Raw genomic sequence first — 19176 nt, forward strand, 5'->3', positions numbered from 1 at the left:
ATGGAATACATCTGACTTTTACCAACGCTGTTGAGAAATGTTAACAGTTACCAAGACTTCACTGGTAAAAGTCCAATTTTACTTTTCATTTTGAGCTTTTACCGACGGCCTCGGTGAATGTCCATATTGACCTGTAAATCCTACGTTTTACCATCCTTCTGACTTTTACAGTAACATATATATATATATATATATATATATATATATATATATATATATATATATACTAGATTGTGGCCCGATTCTAACGCATTGGGTATTCTAGAATATGCATGTCCCCATAGTATATGGACAATGATGATTCCAGAATTTGCATAAGACTGTGCCCGTCGCTGATTGGTCGAGGCAACCTTTATGACATCATCGTCGCCATGGCAGCCATTATAACATCTACATCGATACTGTGCCCGTCGCTGAATCAGAAACGTGGGATTTCTACGTCCTTTATGACATCATCGTCGCTGTGCCCGTCGCTGATTGGTCGAGGCCGCCAGTCAATCAGAGACGCGGGATTTCCAGGACAGACAGACAGATAGACAGAAAGACAGACAGACATATTTTTTTTTTTAAATCCCCTTCTGCACACAGGCCGTGGCACCTGTACTGCACCGTGATCGCATTCATAAAGTGCATATAAGTATTCTTTCTATTTTTTATGGTATTTTATGGTATTCATAAATTACTAAAAAAAGATTATTGTTTTTATTAATTATTTATTTAAATAATAATAATAATAATAATAATAATAATAAAAACAGTGTGGGAATCCCTCTATTCTTGATTAATTACCAGACTAAATCTGACAGCTGAGGGCTGCAGCCCCCAGCTGTGAGTTTTGCCTGGCTGATTATCAAAAATAAAGGGACACCCATGGAGGTTTTTTTTTTAAATTATTTATTTACAGTGCAGGAGCGACTGATGAATACTCTCATCCACTGCTCCTGCTCTCACTGTTATAAGCGGCAGCAGGTATCAGCTGATGGGAGCTGTAGTCCACTTATAACTCCAATCACAACTGAGTGCTCACGCTGTCTTCTGACAGGTAGGGATGATTTCACCACTGATCAGAAGCGCTACGCCGGTGTTTCCCACCCTGTCAAGCAGCGTGGGAAACATCAGCTTTTGTGCTGTGTATGTTCTGCTATATATGGTGATTAGTGTTGAGCGATACCTTCCGATATCCAAAAGTATCGGTATCGGATTGGATTGGCCGATATTCAAAAAATATCGGATATCGCTGAAACCGATACCCGATACCAATGCAAGTCAATGGGACCAAAATATCAGAATTAAAATAAACCCTTTCTTTCCTTGTAAGTTAATTCTACATGAAGGAAAACAACAAAGAATAATGTAGGATGTATTGGGGGAGGTGGAGGAGACATTAAAGGCATAGAGGCTTAGCCCAATCAAATGAAATAGCAGGAATTATTTTTTTTTTAAGACGTTCGGAGTTACAAAGCTATTGACTATGTTAAGATTTTTTATATTTAGTCAGATATTTATGTTTCACTACTTCCATGCTGTTCACCATCTTTTTAACTTCTCCCACACTTTCTTCTTCATCATCCTCAGCAGCATCATCTTTTCCATCAACTTCTCCTTCACCTTATTCATCGTCTTCTTCACCTTTCTTGTATTATTTTTTTTTTTCGTACATTCTTTATTTTATTTTTATTCAACTATTATTCTTCTTCATAATCAACTTCTTCATCTTCTTCTTCTTCATCATCATATTCTTATTTGTGACAGCCAGGCCTTCCTGTAGTTGTTATCTATAAAAGTTTGAAGATTACAGCCAGGCCTTCCTGTAGTTGTTATGCATAAAAGTTTGAAGATTACACCTTCTGTTCTGTCTGTCACAAAAGATTTACAACAGGATTTGTCCGCGTTCAGTTTGGCCTGCAGCAGCAGGTTTTTCTAGGGGCACCACGAGGAGGAATGGACTCACCCCCATACACTGCTTAGTCTTCTTCTGCTTATAATTTAGATATCTTTTGCTCTGATTTTTAGTCTTATGCTTAATGTTCTTCTGCTTTTTGTTCTGCAGCTTCTTGTTCTTCTGCTTCTCGGTCTTCAGGGTCGTCATCTTTAGGGTCTTGAACTTGGAAAGGTAGCAGAAGGTACAAGAACAAAAGACACTGGCGAGAACCAGCAGACGGTACTGGAACCTGGATGGCTAGCCGAAGGTACAAGAGCCAATGGAACTACCGAGGACCAGCTGACGTTACTGGAACCCGGTTACTAAGCAGGGGGTACCAGTGCCAGAAAGCACTACCAAGGACCACCTGACGTTGGTGGAACTCGGATACCCAGAAGGAGGCACCTAAGCCAAAGGCTCTGCCTGGAACCAGCTGATGGTACTGAAACCAGGATGGGGAGCAGAAGGTACAAGAGCAAAAGACCCTGCCGAGAACTAGATGATGGTACTGGAACCCAGATGGCTAGGCTAGCTGAAGGTTCAAGAGCCAATGGAACTACCGAGGACCAGCTGATGTTACTGGAACCCAGTTACTAAGCTGGAGGGACCCGTGCCAGAAAGCACTACCAAGGATCACCTGATGTTTGTGGAACTCGGATACCCAGAAGGAGGCACCTAAGCCAAAGGCTCTGCCTTTAACCAGCTGATGGTATTGGAACCAGGATGAGCAGGAGGGAATACCTGTGACAAAGACACTTCTGAGCAGCAACTGGCAGTGTTGGAGCCCAGGGAATCCAGGAGAAGCAGAGTATAGGCTGAGGCCTAATTGGACCCAGTTGAAAGGGAACCTTTAACCCCCAAAGCTGTTTGCAACTAAAAGAGCCTCCTTGTGCGGCACTAATGCTGCACAAGGAAAAGGTGCCTTTTTTCATTATGCTCCTTGTATACGGTGAAGTTAACACTTATAAAATGTGTCCCCTCATACCCTGAAACTGTCCTGGAGGTGGGACTTTCCTTCTTAATGAGACACAGCACAGCTGTCATTCACACTCCCTTGGTGCCGTGCTGTTGTGAATTCTGTGGCTGAGTTCACTTCTGTGGTCACAAGTGGTATTGCAGTCTCTGGGCTTCCTCCCTCAGGTGTTTTGGTGAGCTCGTTGGCTGCCTTGCTATTTAGCTCCACCTGAGTCTGTCTTCCTTGCTCCTTGTCAATGTTCCAGTGTTGGATCTGAGCTACTGCATCTTTCCTTGGGCCTGCTGCTCTGCTAGATAAGTGCTTCTAGTTTGTTTTCTGTTTTTTCTGTCCAGCTTGCTATTAACTTTTGCTGGAAGCTCTGAGAAGCAAAGGGGTGCACCGCCGTGCTGTTAGTTCGGCACGGTGGGTCTTTTTGCCCCTTTGCGTGGTTTTCGTTTTAGGGTTTTTTGTAGACTGCATAGTTCTCTTTGCTATCCTCGCTCTGTCTAGAATATCGGGCCTCACTTTGCTGAATCTATTTCATTCCTACGTTTGTCTTTTCATCTTGCTAACAGTCATTATATGTGGGGGGCTGCCTATTCCTTTGGGGTATTTCTCTGAGGTAAGTCAGGCTTGTATTTCTATCTTCAGGCTAGTCAGCTCCTCAGGCAGTGCCGAGTTGCATAGGTAGTTGATAGGCGCAATCCACTGCTGCTTATAGTTGTGTGAGGATAGATCAGGTACTGCAGTCTACAGAGATTCCACGTCTCAGAGCTCGTCCTATTGTTTTTTGGTTATTGCCAGATCTCTGTATGTGCGCTGATTACTGCACGCTGTGTTGCCTGATTGCCGGCCATAACAGTACAAGGAGCCCTCCAATGATTTCCAATAGAGGGAAAAAAGAAATCCTGACATCATTTTTTTTTCTTAGCTCTGTCTTCAGTCTTTTTTTTCCCCTAGACATTAGAGTGCTTCAGGACACAGCTGTGGACATGGATATTCAGGCTCTGTGCTCCTCAATGGATAATCTCGTTGTAAATGTACAAAAGATTCAAGATACTATTGATCAGAAATCGATGCTAGAACCAAGAATTCCGATTCCTGATTTGTTTTTTGGTGACAGAACTAAGTTCCTGAGCTTCAGAAATAATTGTAAGCTATTTTTGGCCTTGAAACCTCATTCTTCTGGTAATCCTATTCAACAGGTTTTGATTATTATTTCTTTTTTGCGCGGCGACCCACAGGACTGGGCGTTTTCTCTTGCACCAGGAGATTCTGCATTGAGTAATGTTGATGCATTTTTCCAGGCGCTGGGATTGCTTTACGATGAGCCTAATTCAGTGGATCAAGCTGAGAAAAATCTGCTGGCTTTATGCCAGGGTCAGGATGATGTAGAAGTATATTGTCAGAAATTTAGGAAATGGTCAGTACTCACTCTGTGGAATGAATCCGCACTAGGCGGTTCGATAGCTCTGATGTTATTGGTACTGTACAGTCCAAATTCCTTTTGTCCATTACCTTAATGTGCTCTTTGTCATCATATTCTGTCATGGCGTTTGTGGATTCAGGCGCTGCCCTGAATCTGATGGATTTGGATTATGCTAAACGTTGTGGATTTTTCTTGGAGCCTTTGCGGTGTCCTATTCCGTTGAGAGGAATTGATGCTACACCTTTGGCCAAGAATAAGCCTCAGTACTGGGCCCAGCTGACCATGTGCATGGCTCCTGCACATCAGGAAGTTATTCGCTTTTTGGTACTGCATAATTTGCATGATGTGGTCGTGTTGGGGTTGCCATGGCTACAAACCCATAATCCAGTATTGGATTGGAACTCTATGTCGGTAACCAGCTGGGGTTGTCAGGGAGTACATGGTGATGTTCCATTTTTGTCTATTTCGTCATCCATTCCTTCTGACATCCCAGAGTTCTTGTCGGACTTTCAGGATGTATTTGAAGAGTCCAAGTCTGATGCCCTACCTCCGCATAGGAATTGTGATTGTGCTATCGATTTGATTCCTGGTAGTAAATTCCCTAAGGGTCGTTTATTTAATTTGTCCGTACCTGAACACACCGCTATGCGCAGTTATGTGAAGGAGTCCCTGGAGAAGGGACATATTCGCCCATCGTCGTCACCATTGGGAGCAGGGTTCTTTTTTGTAGCCAAGAAGGATGGTTCGCTAAGACCGTGTATTGATTACCGCCTTCTTAATAAGATCACTGTTAAGTTTCAGTATCCCTTGCCATTGATTTCTGACTTGTTTGCTCGGATTAAGGGGGCTAGTTGGTTTACTAAGATTGATCTTCGTGGTGCGTATAATCTGGTGAGAATCAGGCAGGGAGATGAATGGAAAACGGCATTTAATACGCCCGAGGGTCATTTTGAGTATCTGGTGATGCCGTTCGGACTTGCCAATGCTCCATCTGTTTTTCAGTCTTTTATGCATGACATTTTCCGTGAGTATCTGGATAAATTCTTGATTGTTTACTTGGATGACATTTTGATCTTCTCAGATGATTGGGAGTCTCATGTGAAGCAAGTCAGAATGGTTTTCCAGGTACTGCGTGCTAATTCCTTGTTCGTGAAGGGATCAAAGTGTCTCTTCGGTGTGCAGAAAGTTTCATTTTTGGGGTTCATCTTTTCCCCTTCTACTATCGAGATGGATCCGGTTAAGGTTCAGGCCATCCAGGATTGGACTCAGCCGACATCTCTAAAAGGTCTGCAGAAATTCCTGGGCTTTGCTAATTTTTATCGTCGCTTCATCTGTAATTTTTCTAGCATTGCCAGACCATTGACCGATTTGACCAAGAAGGGTGCTGATTTGGTTAATTGGTCTTCTGCTGCCGTGGAAGCTTTTCAGGAGTTGAAGCGTCGTTTTTGCTGTGCCCCTGTGTTGTGTCAACCTGATGTTTCTCTTCCGTTCCAGGTCGAGGTTGATGCTTCTGAGATTGGTGCAGGGGCGGTTTTGTCACAGAGAGGTTCTGGTTGCTCAGTGTTCAAACCATGTGCTTTCTTTTCCAGGAAATTTTCTGCTGCTGAGCGTAATTATGATGTGGGCAACCGAGAGTTGCTGGCCATGAAGTGGGCATTCGAGGAGTGGCGTCATTGGCTTGAGGGTGCTAAGCATCGCGTGGTGGTTTTGACTGATCATAAGAACCTTACTTATCTTGAGTCTGCCAAGCGCTTGAATCCTAGACAGGCCCGTTGGTCGTTATTTTTTGCTCGTTTTGATTTTGTGATTTCATACCTTCCGGGCTCTAAAAATGTGAAGGCAGATGCTCTGTCTAGGAGTTTTGTGCCCGACTCTCCGGGGTTATCTGAGCCGGCGAGTATCCTCAAGGAAGGAGTAATTGTGTCTGCCATCTCCCCTGATTTGCGGAGAGTGTTGCAGAAATTTCAGGCTAATAAACCTGATCGTTGTCCGGCCGAGAAACTGTTCGTCCCTGATAGGTGGACTAGTAAAGTTATCTCTGAACTTCATTGTTCGGTGCTGGCCGGTCATCCAGGAATCTTTGGTACCAGGGAGTTGGTTGCTAGATCCTTCTGGTGGCCATCTCTGTCACGGGATGTGCGTGCTTTTGTGCAGTCCTGTGGAATTTGTGCTAGGGCTAAGCCCTGCTGTTCACGTGCCAGTGGGTTGCTTTTGCCCTTGCCGGTCCCGAAGAGGCCTTGGACACATATTTCGATGGATTTAATTTCTGACCTTCCCGTTTCTCAAAAAATGTCGGTCATTTGGGTGGTCTGTGATCGCTTTTCTAAAATGGTCCATCTGGTGCCCTTGGTTAAATTGCCTTCCTCCTCTGATTTGGTGCCTTTGTTCTTCCAGCATGTGGTTCGTTTACATGGCATTCCTGAGAATATTGTTTCTGACAGAGGTTCCCAGTTTGTCTCGAGGTTCTGGCGAGCCTTTTGTGGTAGGATGGGCATTGACCTATCTTTTTCCTCGGCCTTCCATCCTCAGACTAATGGCCAGACCGAACGAACCAATCAGACCTTGGAAACATATCTGAGATGTTTTGTTTCCGCTGACCAGGATGATTGGGTGTCATTTTTGCCGTTGGCTGAGTTCGCCCTTAATAATCGGGCCAGCTCGGCTACCTTGGTCTCTCCATTTTTCTGCAATTCTGGGTTCCATCCTCGTTTCTCTTCAGGACAGGTTGAGTCTTCGGACTGTCCTGGTGTGGATTATGTGGTGGACAGGTTGCAGCAGATCTGGACTCAGGTAGTGGACAATTTGACCTTGTCCCAGGAGAAGGCTCAGCTTTTCGCTAATCGCAGACGCCGTGTGGGACCCCGACTTCGTGTTGGGGATCTGGTTTGGTTATCTTCTCGTCATATTCCTATGAAGGTTTCCTCTCCTAAATTTAAACCTCGTTTTATTGGTCCGTATAGGATTTCTGAGATTCTCAATCCGGTGTCTTTTCGTCTGACCCTCCCAGACTCCTTTTCCATACATAATGTATTCCATAGGTCGTTGTTGAGGAGATACGTGGCACCTATGGTTCCATCTGTGGAGCCTCCTGCCCCTGTTTTGGTGGAGGGGGAATTGGAGTATATTGTGGAGAAGATTTTGGATTCTCGTGTCTCTAGACGGAAACTCCAGTATCTGGTCAAATGGAAGGGTTATGCTCAGGAAGATAATTCCTGGGTTTTTGCCTCTGATGTCCATGCCCCAGATCTTGTTCGTGCCTTTCATGTGGCTCATCCTGGTCGGCCTGGGGGTTCTGGTGAGGGTTCGGTGACCCCTCCTCAAGGGGGGGGTACTGTTGTGAATTCTGTGGCTGAGTTCACTTCTGTGGTCACAAGTGGTATTGCAGTCTCTGGGCTTCCTCCCTCAGGTGTTTTGGTGAGCTCGTTGGCTGCCTTGCTATTTAGCTCCACCTGAGTCTGTCTTCCTTGCTCCTTGTCAATGTTCCAGTGTTGGATCTGAGCTACTGCATCTTTCCTTGGGCCTGCTGCTCTGCTAGATAAGTGCTTCTAGTTTGTTTTCTGTTTTTTCTGTCCAGCTTGCTATTAACTTTTGCTGGAAGCTCTGAGAAGCAAAGGGGTGCACCGCCGTGCTGTTAGTTCGGCACGGTGGGTCTTTTTGCCCCTTTGCGTGGTTTTCGTTTTAGGGTTTTTTGTAGACTGCATAGTTCTCTTTGCTATCCTCGCTCTGTCTAGAATATCGGGCCTCACTTTGCTGAATCTATTTCATTCCTACGTTTGTCTTTTCATCTTGCTAACAGTCATTATATGTGGGGGGCTGCCTATTCCTTTGGGGTATTTCTCTGAGGTAAGTCAGGCTTGTATTTCTATCTTCAGGCTAGTCAGCTCCTCAGGCAGTGCCGAGTTGCATAGGTAGTTGATAGGCGCAATCCACTGCTGCTTATAGTTGTGTGAGGATAGATCAGGTACTGCAGTCTACAGAGATTCCACGTCTCAGAGCTCGTCCTATTGTTTTTTGGTTATTGCCAGATCTCTGTATGTGCGCTGATTACTGCACGCTGTGTTGCCTGATTGCCGGCCATAACACCGTGCGCCGCCTCCTCAGCATTGCTTGAATCTGTCCCGAAGCCTGCACTGTTATGTTATCCCTTGGCCCTACGCAGTTAGCACTGCCCGTCTTCAGACATCATTTGTTGTCAGGCTGGCTGAGCCTATGCGACTACCCTGCCAGAGATCCCGCCCCTCCGTGTCTTCTGATTTATTCACACTGCGGGCCTGGGATTCATGGGCATCCGCAGTGCATATCTTTGCCTCTCACTCATCTCCTTCCGCCTTCTTCAGACTGTGCCACGCCAGCTGATCCCAAATTTCATGCCACGGCCATGAAGCGGCACAGTCAGAAGAAGGCGGAAGGAGATGAGTGAGAGGTGAATAAATGCACTGCGCATGCCCATGAATCACAGGCCCGCAGTGTCAATAAATCTGAAGACACTGCGGACCTGGGATTCAAGGGCATCTGCAGTGCATATCTTTGCCTCTCACTCATCTCCTTCCGCCTTCTTCAGACTGTGCCATGCCAGCTGATCCCAAATTGCATGCCACAGCCGTGACGCGGCACAGTCAGAAGAAGGCGGAAGTAGATGAGTGAGAGGCGAAGAAATGCACTGCGCATGCCCATGAATCACAGCCTTACAGTGTCAATAAATCTGAAGACACTGCGGGGGTGATCTCGGGTAGGATGGCCGCACTGGCGCAGCCAGCCTGACAACAAATGATGTCTGAAGACGGGCAGTGCTAACTGCGCAGGGCCAAGGAATAACATAACAGCGCAGGCTCCGGGACAGATTCAAGCAATGCTGATGATGCGGCGCACGGCGCCAAGGGGGTGTGAATGACAGCTGTGCTGCGTCTCATTAAGAAGGAAAGTCCAGCCTTCGGGGCGGTTTCAGGGTGTGAGGGGACACATTTTATAAGTGTTAACTTCAGCGTGTGCAAGGAGCATAATGAAAAGAGGCACCTTTTCCTTGTGCCGCACAAGCTGGGTCTTTTAGTTACAAATGCCTTGGGGGGACAGGTTCCCTTTAATATCTGTTGTTGTGTCAGCGTGGTGGTCGCAGGACACATTGCCGGCTACACAGCAGGGGAACAGCTGATGTTACTGAACCCCACTGACACATGAGCAAGAGTTTTTCTCTGTGCAGCCTGCACTTCCGAGCACCAACTGGTGGTATTGGAGCCCAGGGAATCTAGGAGGAGCAGAGTGTAGGCCGAGGCCTGCACTGGAGGCAGTTTAATATCTGTTGTGTCTGCTTGGCAGTCGCAGGACACGTTGCCGGCTACTCAGCAGGGGAACAGCTGATGTTACTAAACCTCACTGACACAGTGGCGAGTGTTTATCTCTGTGCAGCCAGCACTTCAGAGCACCAACTGGCGGTATTGGAGCCCAGGGAATCTAGGAGGAGCAGAGTGAAGGCCGAGGCCAGCACTGGAGGCAGTTTAATATCTGTTGTGCCTGCATTGCGGTCGCAGGACACATTGCCGGCTACACAGCAACTGAGCAGCTAACGTTACTGAACCCCACTGACACAGTGGCAAGTGTTTTTCTCTGTGCAGCCAGCACTTCTGAGCACCAACTGGCGGTATTGGAACCCAGAAAATCCAGGAGGAGCAGAGTGTAGGCTGAGGCCTGCACTGGAGGCAGTTAAATATCTGTTGTGTCTGCGTGGCGGTCGCAGGACACATTGCCGGCTACACAGCAGGGGAACAGCTGACGTTACTGAACCCCACTGACACAGTGGCGAGTGTTTTTCTCTGCCGCCAGCACTTCCAAGCACCAACTGGCGGTATTGGGGCCCAGGGAATCCAGGAGGAGCAGAGTGTAGGCCGAGGCCTGCACTGGAGGCAGTTTAATATCTGTTGTGTCTGCGTCGCGGTCGCAGGACACATTGCCAGCTACACAGCAGGGGAACAGCTGGTGTTACTGAACCCCACTGACACATGAGCGAGTGTTTTTGTCTGTGCAGCCAGCACTTCCGAGCACCAACTGGCAGTATTGGAGCCCAGGGAATCTAGGAGGAGTAGAGTATAGTCCGAGGCCTGCACTGGAGGCAGTTTAATATCTGTTGTATCTGCGTGGCGGTCGCAGGACACATTGCCGGCTACACAGCAGGGGAACAGCTGACGTTACTGAACCCCACTGACACAGTGGCGAGTGTTTTTCTCTGTGCAGCCAGCACTTCCGAGCAACAACTCGTGGTGTTAGAGCCCAGGGAATGCAGGAGAAGCAGAGTGTAGGCTGAGGCCTAATTGGAGCAAGTTGAAAGGGAACCTTTACCCCCCCAGATGTTTAAAACTGAAAGAGCCACCTTTTGCAGCAATAATGCTGCACAAGGAAAAGGTGGCTCTTTTAGTTATGCTCCCTGCAAATGCAGAACTAAACACTTCTAAAATGTGTCCATGTGTCCACTGATACCGTGAAACCATCCCAAAGGTGGGACTTTCCTTCGTAATGGGACACAGCACAGCCGTCACTCCTACCCCCTTGGCGCCGTGCGCCGCCTCTTCAGCGTTGTTTGAATCTGTCCTGTAGCCTGCACTGTTATGTTCAACCTTGGCCATGCGCAGTTAGCACTGCCCGTCTTCTGACAACATTTGATGTCAGGCTGACTGTTGCCCGAGATCCCGCCTTGCAGTGTTTTCTGATTTAATCACACTGCGGGCCTGGGATTCATGGGCATGCGCTATGCATATCTTCGCCTCTCACTCACCTTCCGGCTTCTTCAGACTGTGCGGTGTCACGGCCGTGACATGCTATTAGGGATCAGCAGACGGCGCACAGTCTGAAGAAGGTGAAGGGAGATGAGTGAGAGCCTGAGGTGAAGATATGCGCTGTGCATGCCCATGGTTCAGGCGCGCAGGACCTGTGATGACGTCGCAGTCACATGGCCGTGACGTCATGGCAGGTCCTTCTCCCATAACATCCTTGGCACCGGAACCTGCCGCTTGCATGGAGCGGTCACTGGAGCATCGCGAAAGGTGAGTATATAATGATTTTTTTTTTTAATCATTTTTAACATTAGATGTTTTTACTATTGATGCTGCATAGGCAGCATCAATAGTAAAAACTTGGTCACACAGGGTTAATAGCGGCGGTAACAGAGTGAGTTACCCGCGGCATAACGCGGTCCGTTACCGCTGGCATTAACTCTGTGTGACTGCGGGGAGTATGGAGCAGGCGCCGGGCGCTGACTGCAGGGGAGGGACTAATCGGACTGTGGCCATCGCTGATTGGTCGCGGCAGCCATGACAGGCAGCTGGCGAGACCAATCAGCGACTTGGATTCCATGACAGACAGAGGCTGCGACCAATGAATATCCGTGACAGCCAGAAGTACAGACAGACAGAAAAACGGAAGTGACCCTTAGAGAATTATATATATATATATATATATATATATATATATATATATATGCAATTAAACCTTGGCAGCCAAAGTTCCCATTAATTCTTTGCATTGCACTAAGCCCATTCAGTAATCACTACAAATGGGCTGTAATCATGAGGTATGGAGTGATGTGGGAGATGTAAAATTAAATAATGTATAATCTAAAGTTTTAGACTGATCTTATCTTTGGGAAATGTCAAGTAGTTGTAGATTTGTCACTGAAGTTACGTGTATGGTAACTAAATTAGCCTCATGTGCTGCCAGGGGGTATCACTGATACTTCAATCAAGGAAACCTGTCATCCATATGCCTGGTATTGGACATCCAGTAAAAATGTAATTAGTTTAATTAGATTTGAGCAATATCTCCGGTAGTGGAGGCTTTTTATACATACAATTACATGTATACCACTTGTCATGTCCTAGCTTTTTAAGATCATTGTGTCATTTCGTGTGAACAGCAGGATATTAATATTCTGCTTTTAAACTCCTGTGTTGTCATAGTGGGGAAACAGGTGCAGAGTTCATTTCTACAGCCAAGAATGTCCTGGGATAAAGCAGACGCTGGCACTTGCTGCATAACTGGAATGTCCCCTGTAAGAGCTGCTGGACTAATGTAAATGGTTATAGGGTGGATAATACCATACAAAGTTTCCTTAAAACGGCACAGACAACTTGACTTGTGGTTAAGGCTTAGGAGAAATGCAAGGGTTATGTACAGTCCGTATAAGGAAAGCAGATGCCTCTGTGAGGCGCACATTACACATATAGAAATACAGATATTTAGGTATTGCTATACATGCTATTATGTATAAACAAGGCTGTGCATCCAATCAAGAAAATATCAGTGTGCTATTGTTAGCCAAAATGTAGGAGGCTAATGCACACAATTATTAAAGTGATGGAACCGGTTTTGGCCTTTATGACCAAGCCCCATTTTTCAATGCTGATGTGTCAATTTTTGTACTAATAACTTTTGCTCACGCAGACAGGAAATGGAAAAAAATGGAGTAATACCAAAAAATGTCTCCAAAATATTAAAAAATGTTATTTAAAAACAGAGATAAAAACACAATGCTTTGTGAATGCCAGGCACCTGAGGCTACTAGCAGCTGAAACACATAGTGTTTTTATCTGTGTTTTTAAATAAAAAATTGTAATCTTTTTTGGAAATATTTTTTTGGCATTAATCCATTTTTACCATTTCCCATCTGTGGGAGAACCATTTACCTGGGTCTTTCACTGCAATAATGAACTCCTCTGGATCAACTTCCTACAGCACACCAGGTCGGCAGCCCCCATTTGTATCTTGTGTATACTACTCCTAGAGCTGTGCCTCAGTTAGTCCTACCCATTAAGGTGAGCACACACTCTGTTTCTCACCAGACCCTTTATATTAATCCACTATACTGTACAACACATTTTTCTCTCCTTTTCTCCAAGAGAATTCCATTACTTTTGTGGTAACAACTTTGGAAGTCTACATATCCCAAATGAAACTGAGATTTTTTTTCAAGTAGCATTGCACTTTATGTTAGTGGTAAATTTAGATTGATATCTTTTGGATTTCTTTATTTATTTTTACACCTGAAATTTGAGAAATTTAGAAAAAAAAATATTTTCAAACAATAAATGTTTCTTCCCTTAAACGAAATAGTCATATCATACAAAACACTAATGGACAACATTTACCATACATCTACTTTATGTTGGCTAGTAGGAAGCTTCAAAATTTAGTAGCTATTTTTAAAGTAAATTTACGAAACCTTATTTGTACCAACCTATTCAGTTTTAAAATGACTTTGAGGGGCCTATATATTTAAAGCCCCTCAAAAGAAATAGCATTATAAAAACTAAAAACACCACTCAAGGTATTCAAGACTGCTGTTAGGAAGTTAAGTAACCATTCAGGTACTTCAAAGAAATGAAAGCAAAGTGGAATAAAAAAAATGAAAAACTCAATTTTTCTATTAATGTGTTGCTATAATGAATAATAGGAGAAAATGGACTTCACAATTTATTATTTTATTATTATACATTTTTATAGCGCCATTTATTCCATGGCGCTTTACATGTGAATACGGGGCAAATATAGACAATTACATTAAACATGAGCAGGTAACAAGGCACACGAGTACATAAGGAGGGAGGACCTTGCCCGCGATGGCTCACAGTCTGCAGGGGGTGGTTGAGGATACACTAGGAGAGGGAAGAGCTGGCTGTGCGGCTGTTCAGTAGGTTGAGGATCACTGCAGGCTGTAGGCTTGTCGGAAGAGATGAGTCTTCAGGTTCTTTTATATAATTTATCACACAATTTCTATAAGATACGTACATATCCCACTCGTGGTCAAAAACTACTGTAATGGCACATGGCAGGGCTCGGAAAGCAAGAAGTAGTATTTGATTTGTGGAGTACAATTTTGGCTGTAATAGATTGCAGACACTGTCACATTTGAATGTATACAGATTGCAGCCTGTCATCTATAACCATTGCACTCTAATCAACATGTCTATTTATTTATTCTTCCTACAGGTATATCACCCAGCTTTTCAAACTCTGATAACTTTTACCTCTTCTGTGTGTATTACTCAGTATGTTTTTAAACTTACCACTGTACTACCACCCACCACACCACACTTTTCTTTATGACCTCCTTGTTTACTCTGCCTATGACAAATCCTGCATCTGGCTCAGCTGTAATTATCTAATGACCACAGGCCTCTCCCCTCTGCTTCACACCTGAATGTATTTGTTAGCAAATATATTGTGAGTAACAAGTTTGCATAGACTTAGGGTACCGTCACACAGTGGCACTTTGGTCGCTAGGACGGCACGATCCGTGACGTTCCAGCGATATCCTTACGATCTCGCTGTGTCTGACACGCTACTATGATCAGGGACCCCGCTGAGAATCGTACGTCGTAGCAGATCGTTTGAAACTTTATTTCGTCGCTGGATCTCCCGCTGACATCGCTGAATCGGCGTGTGTGATGCCAATTCAGCGATGTCTTCACTGGTAACCAGGGTAAACATCGGGTTACTAAGCGCAGGGCCGTGCTTAGTAACCCGATATTTACCCTGGTTACCAGTGTAAATGTAAAAAAAAAAAAACACTACATACTTACATTCCCGGTGTCTGGTCATGTCCCTCGCCTTCAGCTTCCCGCACTGACTGGTGAGCGCCGGCCAGCCGTAAAGTACAGCGGTGATGTCACTGCTCTGTTTTCCGGCTGTCCGGCGCTCACTGTCAGTGCAGAGAAGCACAGCGCCGAGGGACGCGACAGGAATGTAAGTATGTAGTGTTTGTTTTTTTTTACGTTTACGCTGGTAACCAGGCTAAACATTGGGTTACTAAGCGCAGCCCTGCACTTAGTAACCCGATGTTTACCCTGGTTACTTCGGGATCGTTGGTCGCTGGAGAGCTGTCTGTGTGACAGCTCTCCAGCGACCAAACAGCGACGCTGCAGCGATCGACATCGTTGTCGTATCGATGCAGTGTCGTTTTAGTGTGACGGTACCCTTAGTCTGCTCTGCATCATGCAAGTGATAAGCATGCCACAATGAATTAGGCCAGAATTAAAATAGAAGGGAACTGAAGGTAGCTGGATACATAGTGACAAAAAGCAATGTTTCTGTTTGTTTTAACTCTCACCCCTATAGTCCTTCACTTCCAACTAACCCCCCAATCCTTACATCCAGTAATGAACTCTCCCTCCATCCTCCCCATCCATCTCACCTACTCCACAGAACTGTTCCTGAAAGTAAAATCCCGTGTCTCCAAACACAGCCACCTCATACTCTCCCCTGCTCCCACCTGCTAACACTTTCGCTGCTCCTTCTCACTGCCAGTGATATCTCTCCAAATACTGGTCCTCCTCACTACATACCCACAGTCATTTCTGCCTCCCATCCAGCATCTATTACATATTTCCACAATCTTTCTAACCTTAATCCCATTCGCCAAGCCCCCACTTCCTCAGTCCCTCTAACAGGAGCTCTATGGAACACTTGCTCTGTCTGCAGCAAACTTTCCTACATCCATGATCTTTCCATTACTAACAAACTTTCCTTCCTCGGCATCACCAACACCTGACTCACACTCTCTTTGACACAACCTCTCTAGCTGCACTTTCTTATGCTGGACACCTTTCTCATACTCCCACCCCAGCATCAAATATGGTGTAGGAGTTGGTTTTCTCCTGTCAGATAACTGCTCCTTCACTCAAATCCACTTCCACCCTCAATTACGTTCCCTTGTTTTGAGGTGCACTCTGTGTGCATCTACTCCCCCTCCTGCCTCCGACTGGCTGCTTTTACCACCACCTGGGGCCAGCCACCACTTTCTTCAACCACTTCACCACCTGGCTACTTCATTTCCTTTCTGCCGACATCCCCACTTTCATCATGGGTGACTTCAACATCTCATTGGCACTTCCCACTCAGCTGTCGCTAAGCTTTTATCTCTCACTTCCCTCTTTGGCATCGCTCAATGGTCTTCCGCAGCTACTCACAAAGAGGGCCATACACTGGACCTCATCTTCACCCGCCTCTGTTCCCTAACTAACTTCGCTAACTCACCTCTCCTTCTTTATGACCACAACTTACTTACATTCTCTTCTCTCTCCTCTCTAGGTGCACAATCCACACTCCACAAACTTGCACACCCTTGCTGAAATCTCAAACACCTTGATCTCACTCATTCTCTTAATCCCTTTTACCTCTTACAGACATAAGTTCCTTACACAATTCAGATGCTGCTGCTGCTTTATGTAACATCACAGCAGCTGCGGCCCTCAAATCGGTCATCCCACTTACACATAACAAAGCTCGCACAATCAACAGGCAACCCTGGCACACCAGCCTGACTCAAGAAATGAGTTGTTCTTCCAAGGTTGCTGAGTGGAGATTGTAGAGATCCCATTCCAATGAGCACTTCATCACATTCAAACAGTCTCTCACTACTTTCAAGTCCACACTCACTGAAGCAAAACATGCCTACTTTTCTTCTTTCAAATCCTCTCTGTCTCACAACCCTAAACAGCTATTCAACAATTTCAATTTTCTCCTCTGTCCCCACCCTCTCATTTCAGCTGAAGACTTTACCTCATTATCCAAGCAGAATATTGATAGCATCACACAAAGCTTTGAGTTAAAGTCCCCATAGCCTCTCCCCATAACTGCTCAGCCCTCCTCCTCCAAAACCAGCTTCTTCCATTACAAAAGATCAACTTTCCTCTCTACTTTCCAGATCATGTCTCGCCACCTTTGCACTTGACCCAATCCCATCTCACCTCATCCTAACAATTACTAGAATCTTCATCCCAACCCTATCCCATTTCTTCAACCTGTCACTATCAACTGGTGTCTTCCCCTCATTCTTAAACAAGCCTCGATCACAAACATCCTCAATAAGCCGTCCTTTGACCCATCATCTCTCTATAGCCATCACCCCATATCACTTCTCATATATGCCTCAAAACTACTAGAACAACACGTTAATTTTGAACTGTCCTCCCACCTCTCCTCCCACTCTTACAATCTCAGTTCCAACTGCATCATTCCACTGAAACTGCCCTCACAAAAGTCACCAATGACCTACTAACTGCCAAATCCAAGTGATTGTCCTCTGCCTTTGACACAGTGGACCATTCCCTCTTACTACAGATTCTCTCATCTCTTGCCATCACAGAACTGGCCCTATCCTGGATCTCTTCATACCTAACAGACCGAATATGCAGCATCTCCCACTGACACACCAACTCCTCACCTCGACCCCTATCTGTGTCCATCAAGGTTCAGTTCTAGGACTCCTGCTCTTCTCCATGTACACCTTCAGCCTGGGACAACTCATAGAGTCCCACTGCTTTAGGTATCACCTCTATGCTGATGAAACACAGATCTACCTCTGTGGACCTGATATCACCTCCTTACTAGAGATGAGCAAGCATTACTGAACATAATCGAACAGCACTGAATTCAAAGAGAGGGAAAACTAAATACATAGACAACACCTTCAGAGGAGCCAAAAAGCTGCCAAAACAGCTCAGATTAGGGATAGGCACAGAGAAAAGTCACATCAATTGACCCATTAATTGCATTATAAATAATAAAAAAAATTGAAGTGGGTTCCCCTGTATTTTTGAAAACCTGTCAGGCAAAAATTACAGCTGTGGACTGCCACCCTCAGTTACCAAGGCTTGTTATCAAGAATACAGGGGTCCCTATGTCATTACTTAAATAATTAAAAAAAAATGGGGTCATTCCCAGTTTTGACAACTAGCCATACAGCTAAAAATAGAAAAATAAGTTATGGAAATGAAACTAGGTGGGTATGGGTCTTACCAACTTGAGTATGCAAAATGCTGAGACTACATGTGCATTTGGTCAATTTATCTAGGAAAAGGATGGGCACATTTCCATGTTTGAGCTGCATGAGCTGCTCAAACATAATTAAGGGTAATGAAGTGATACATCCCCATACCTGGAAATCATATCCCATTAAAGACTACTATACCTGCGGGTCTAACTTTGTGATTTACGTCATCAAGTTTCCGTGTGTATACATGGGTGAAACCACCCAGGCAATTAGGGACTGCATCGCTAGCCATAAATCCACCATCAGGTGCGAGAAAGTATGGCTACCCCTACCTCTACATTTTAATGAAGCAAAATACAATGTAGCCCAACTTAGATTTCAGGTGATTGAGAAGGTCCCTGACCCAGAAGGGGCGGTAATCATATCCAACTGCTAAAACAACGGGAAACATTCTGGATTTTCACCCTCGACACTCTTCATCCGAGAGGTCTGAACCGAGAAATTGATTGGCTAACATAACCAAACTCTATTTTCAATTTTTTTATTTTTATTTTTTTTTATTTTTTTTATTTTTTTCATTTTCTCATTTTATGACTTTATTCTCATTTTTTCATTTTTCCATTTTTTCATTCATTTTCTCTTTCATCTTTTTTTTTTAATACCCTACATTATGTATTGATTTGTGCACTTTCTTTTTTATTGTTTGTTTATCAGTGATCCAACCCAATGGTCTTTGCTGTATTTTACTACGTGATTTATGGATATGTAATAGCCCCCACCTGTACCCCACCAGAATATTGCGCTGTATAAAAGGCATTGAGCGGTTCTAATATGACTGACTTACTATGTATCCCCTTAACAACGCGCATATGTGTTACACAGCCTAATCTGTGCCACCAGAGAGACTCCACACCCACTACGCAAGCGCTGGACATCCCCATGGAAACGCGCAAACACTGGCTCATTTCCGCACTGCCAGCAAAATGGCTACACACACCATGCATTAGCTGGCTATACCACCTATGCCGGCAAGTACAAGAAAGCTATCTACCCATTTTCTGTGACACGGATGTGTCTAGTGGTCAAGCGTACCATCAACGTATATGGGCTTCACT

The sequence above is a fragment of the Ranitomeya imitator genome, chromosome 2 (assembly GCF_032444005.1).
Source record: "Ranitomeya imitator isolate aRanImi1 chromosome 2, aRanImi1.pri, whole genome shotgun sequence".
Taxonomy (NCBI): Eukaryota; Metazoa; Chordata; class Amphibia; order Anura; family Dendrobatidae; genus Ranitomeya; species Ranitomeya imitator.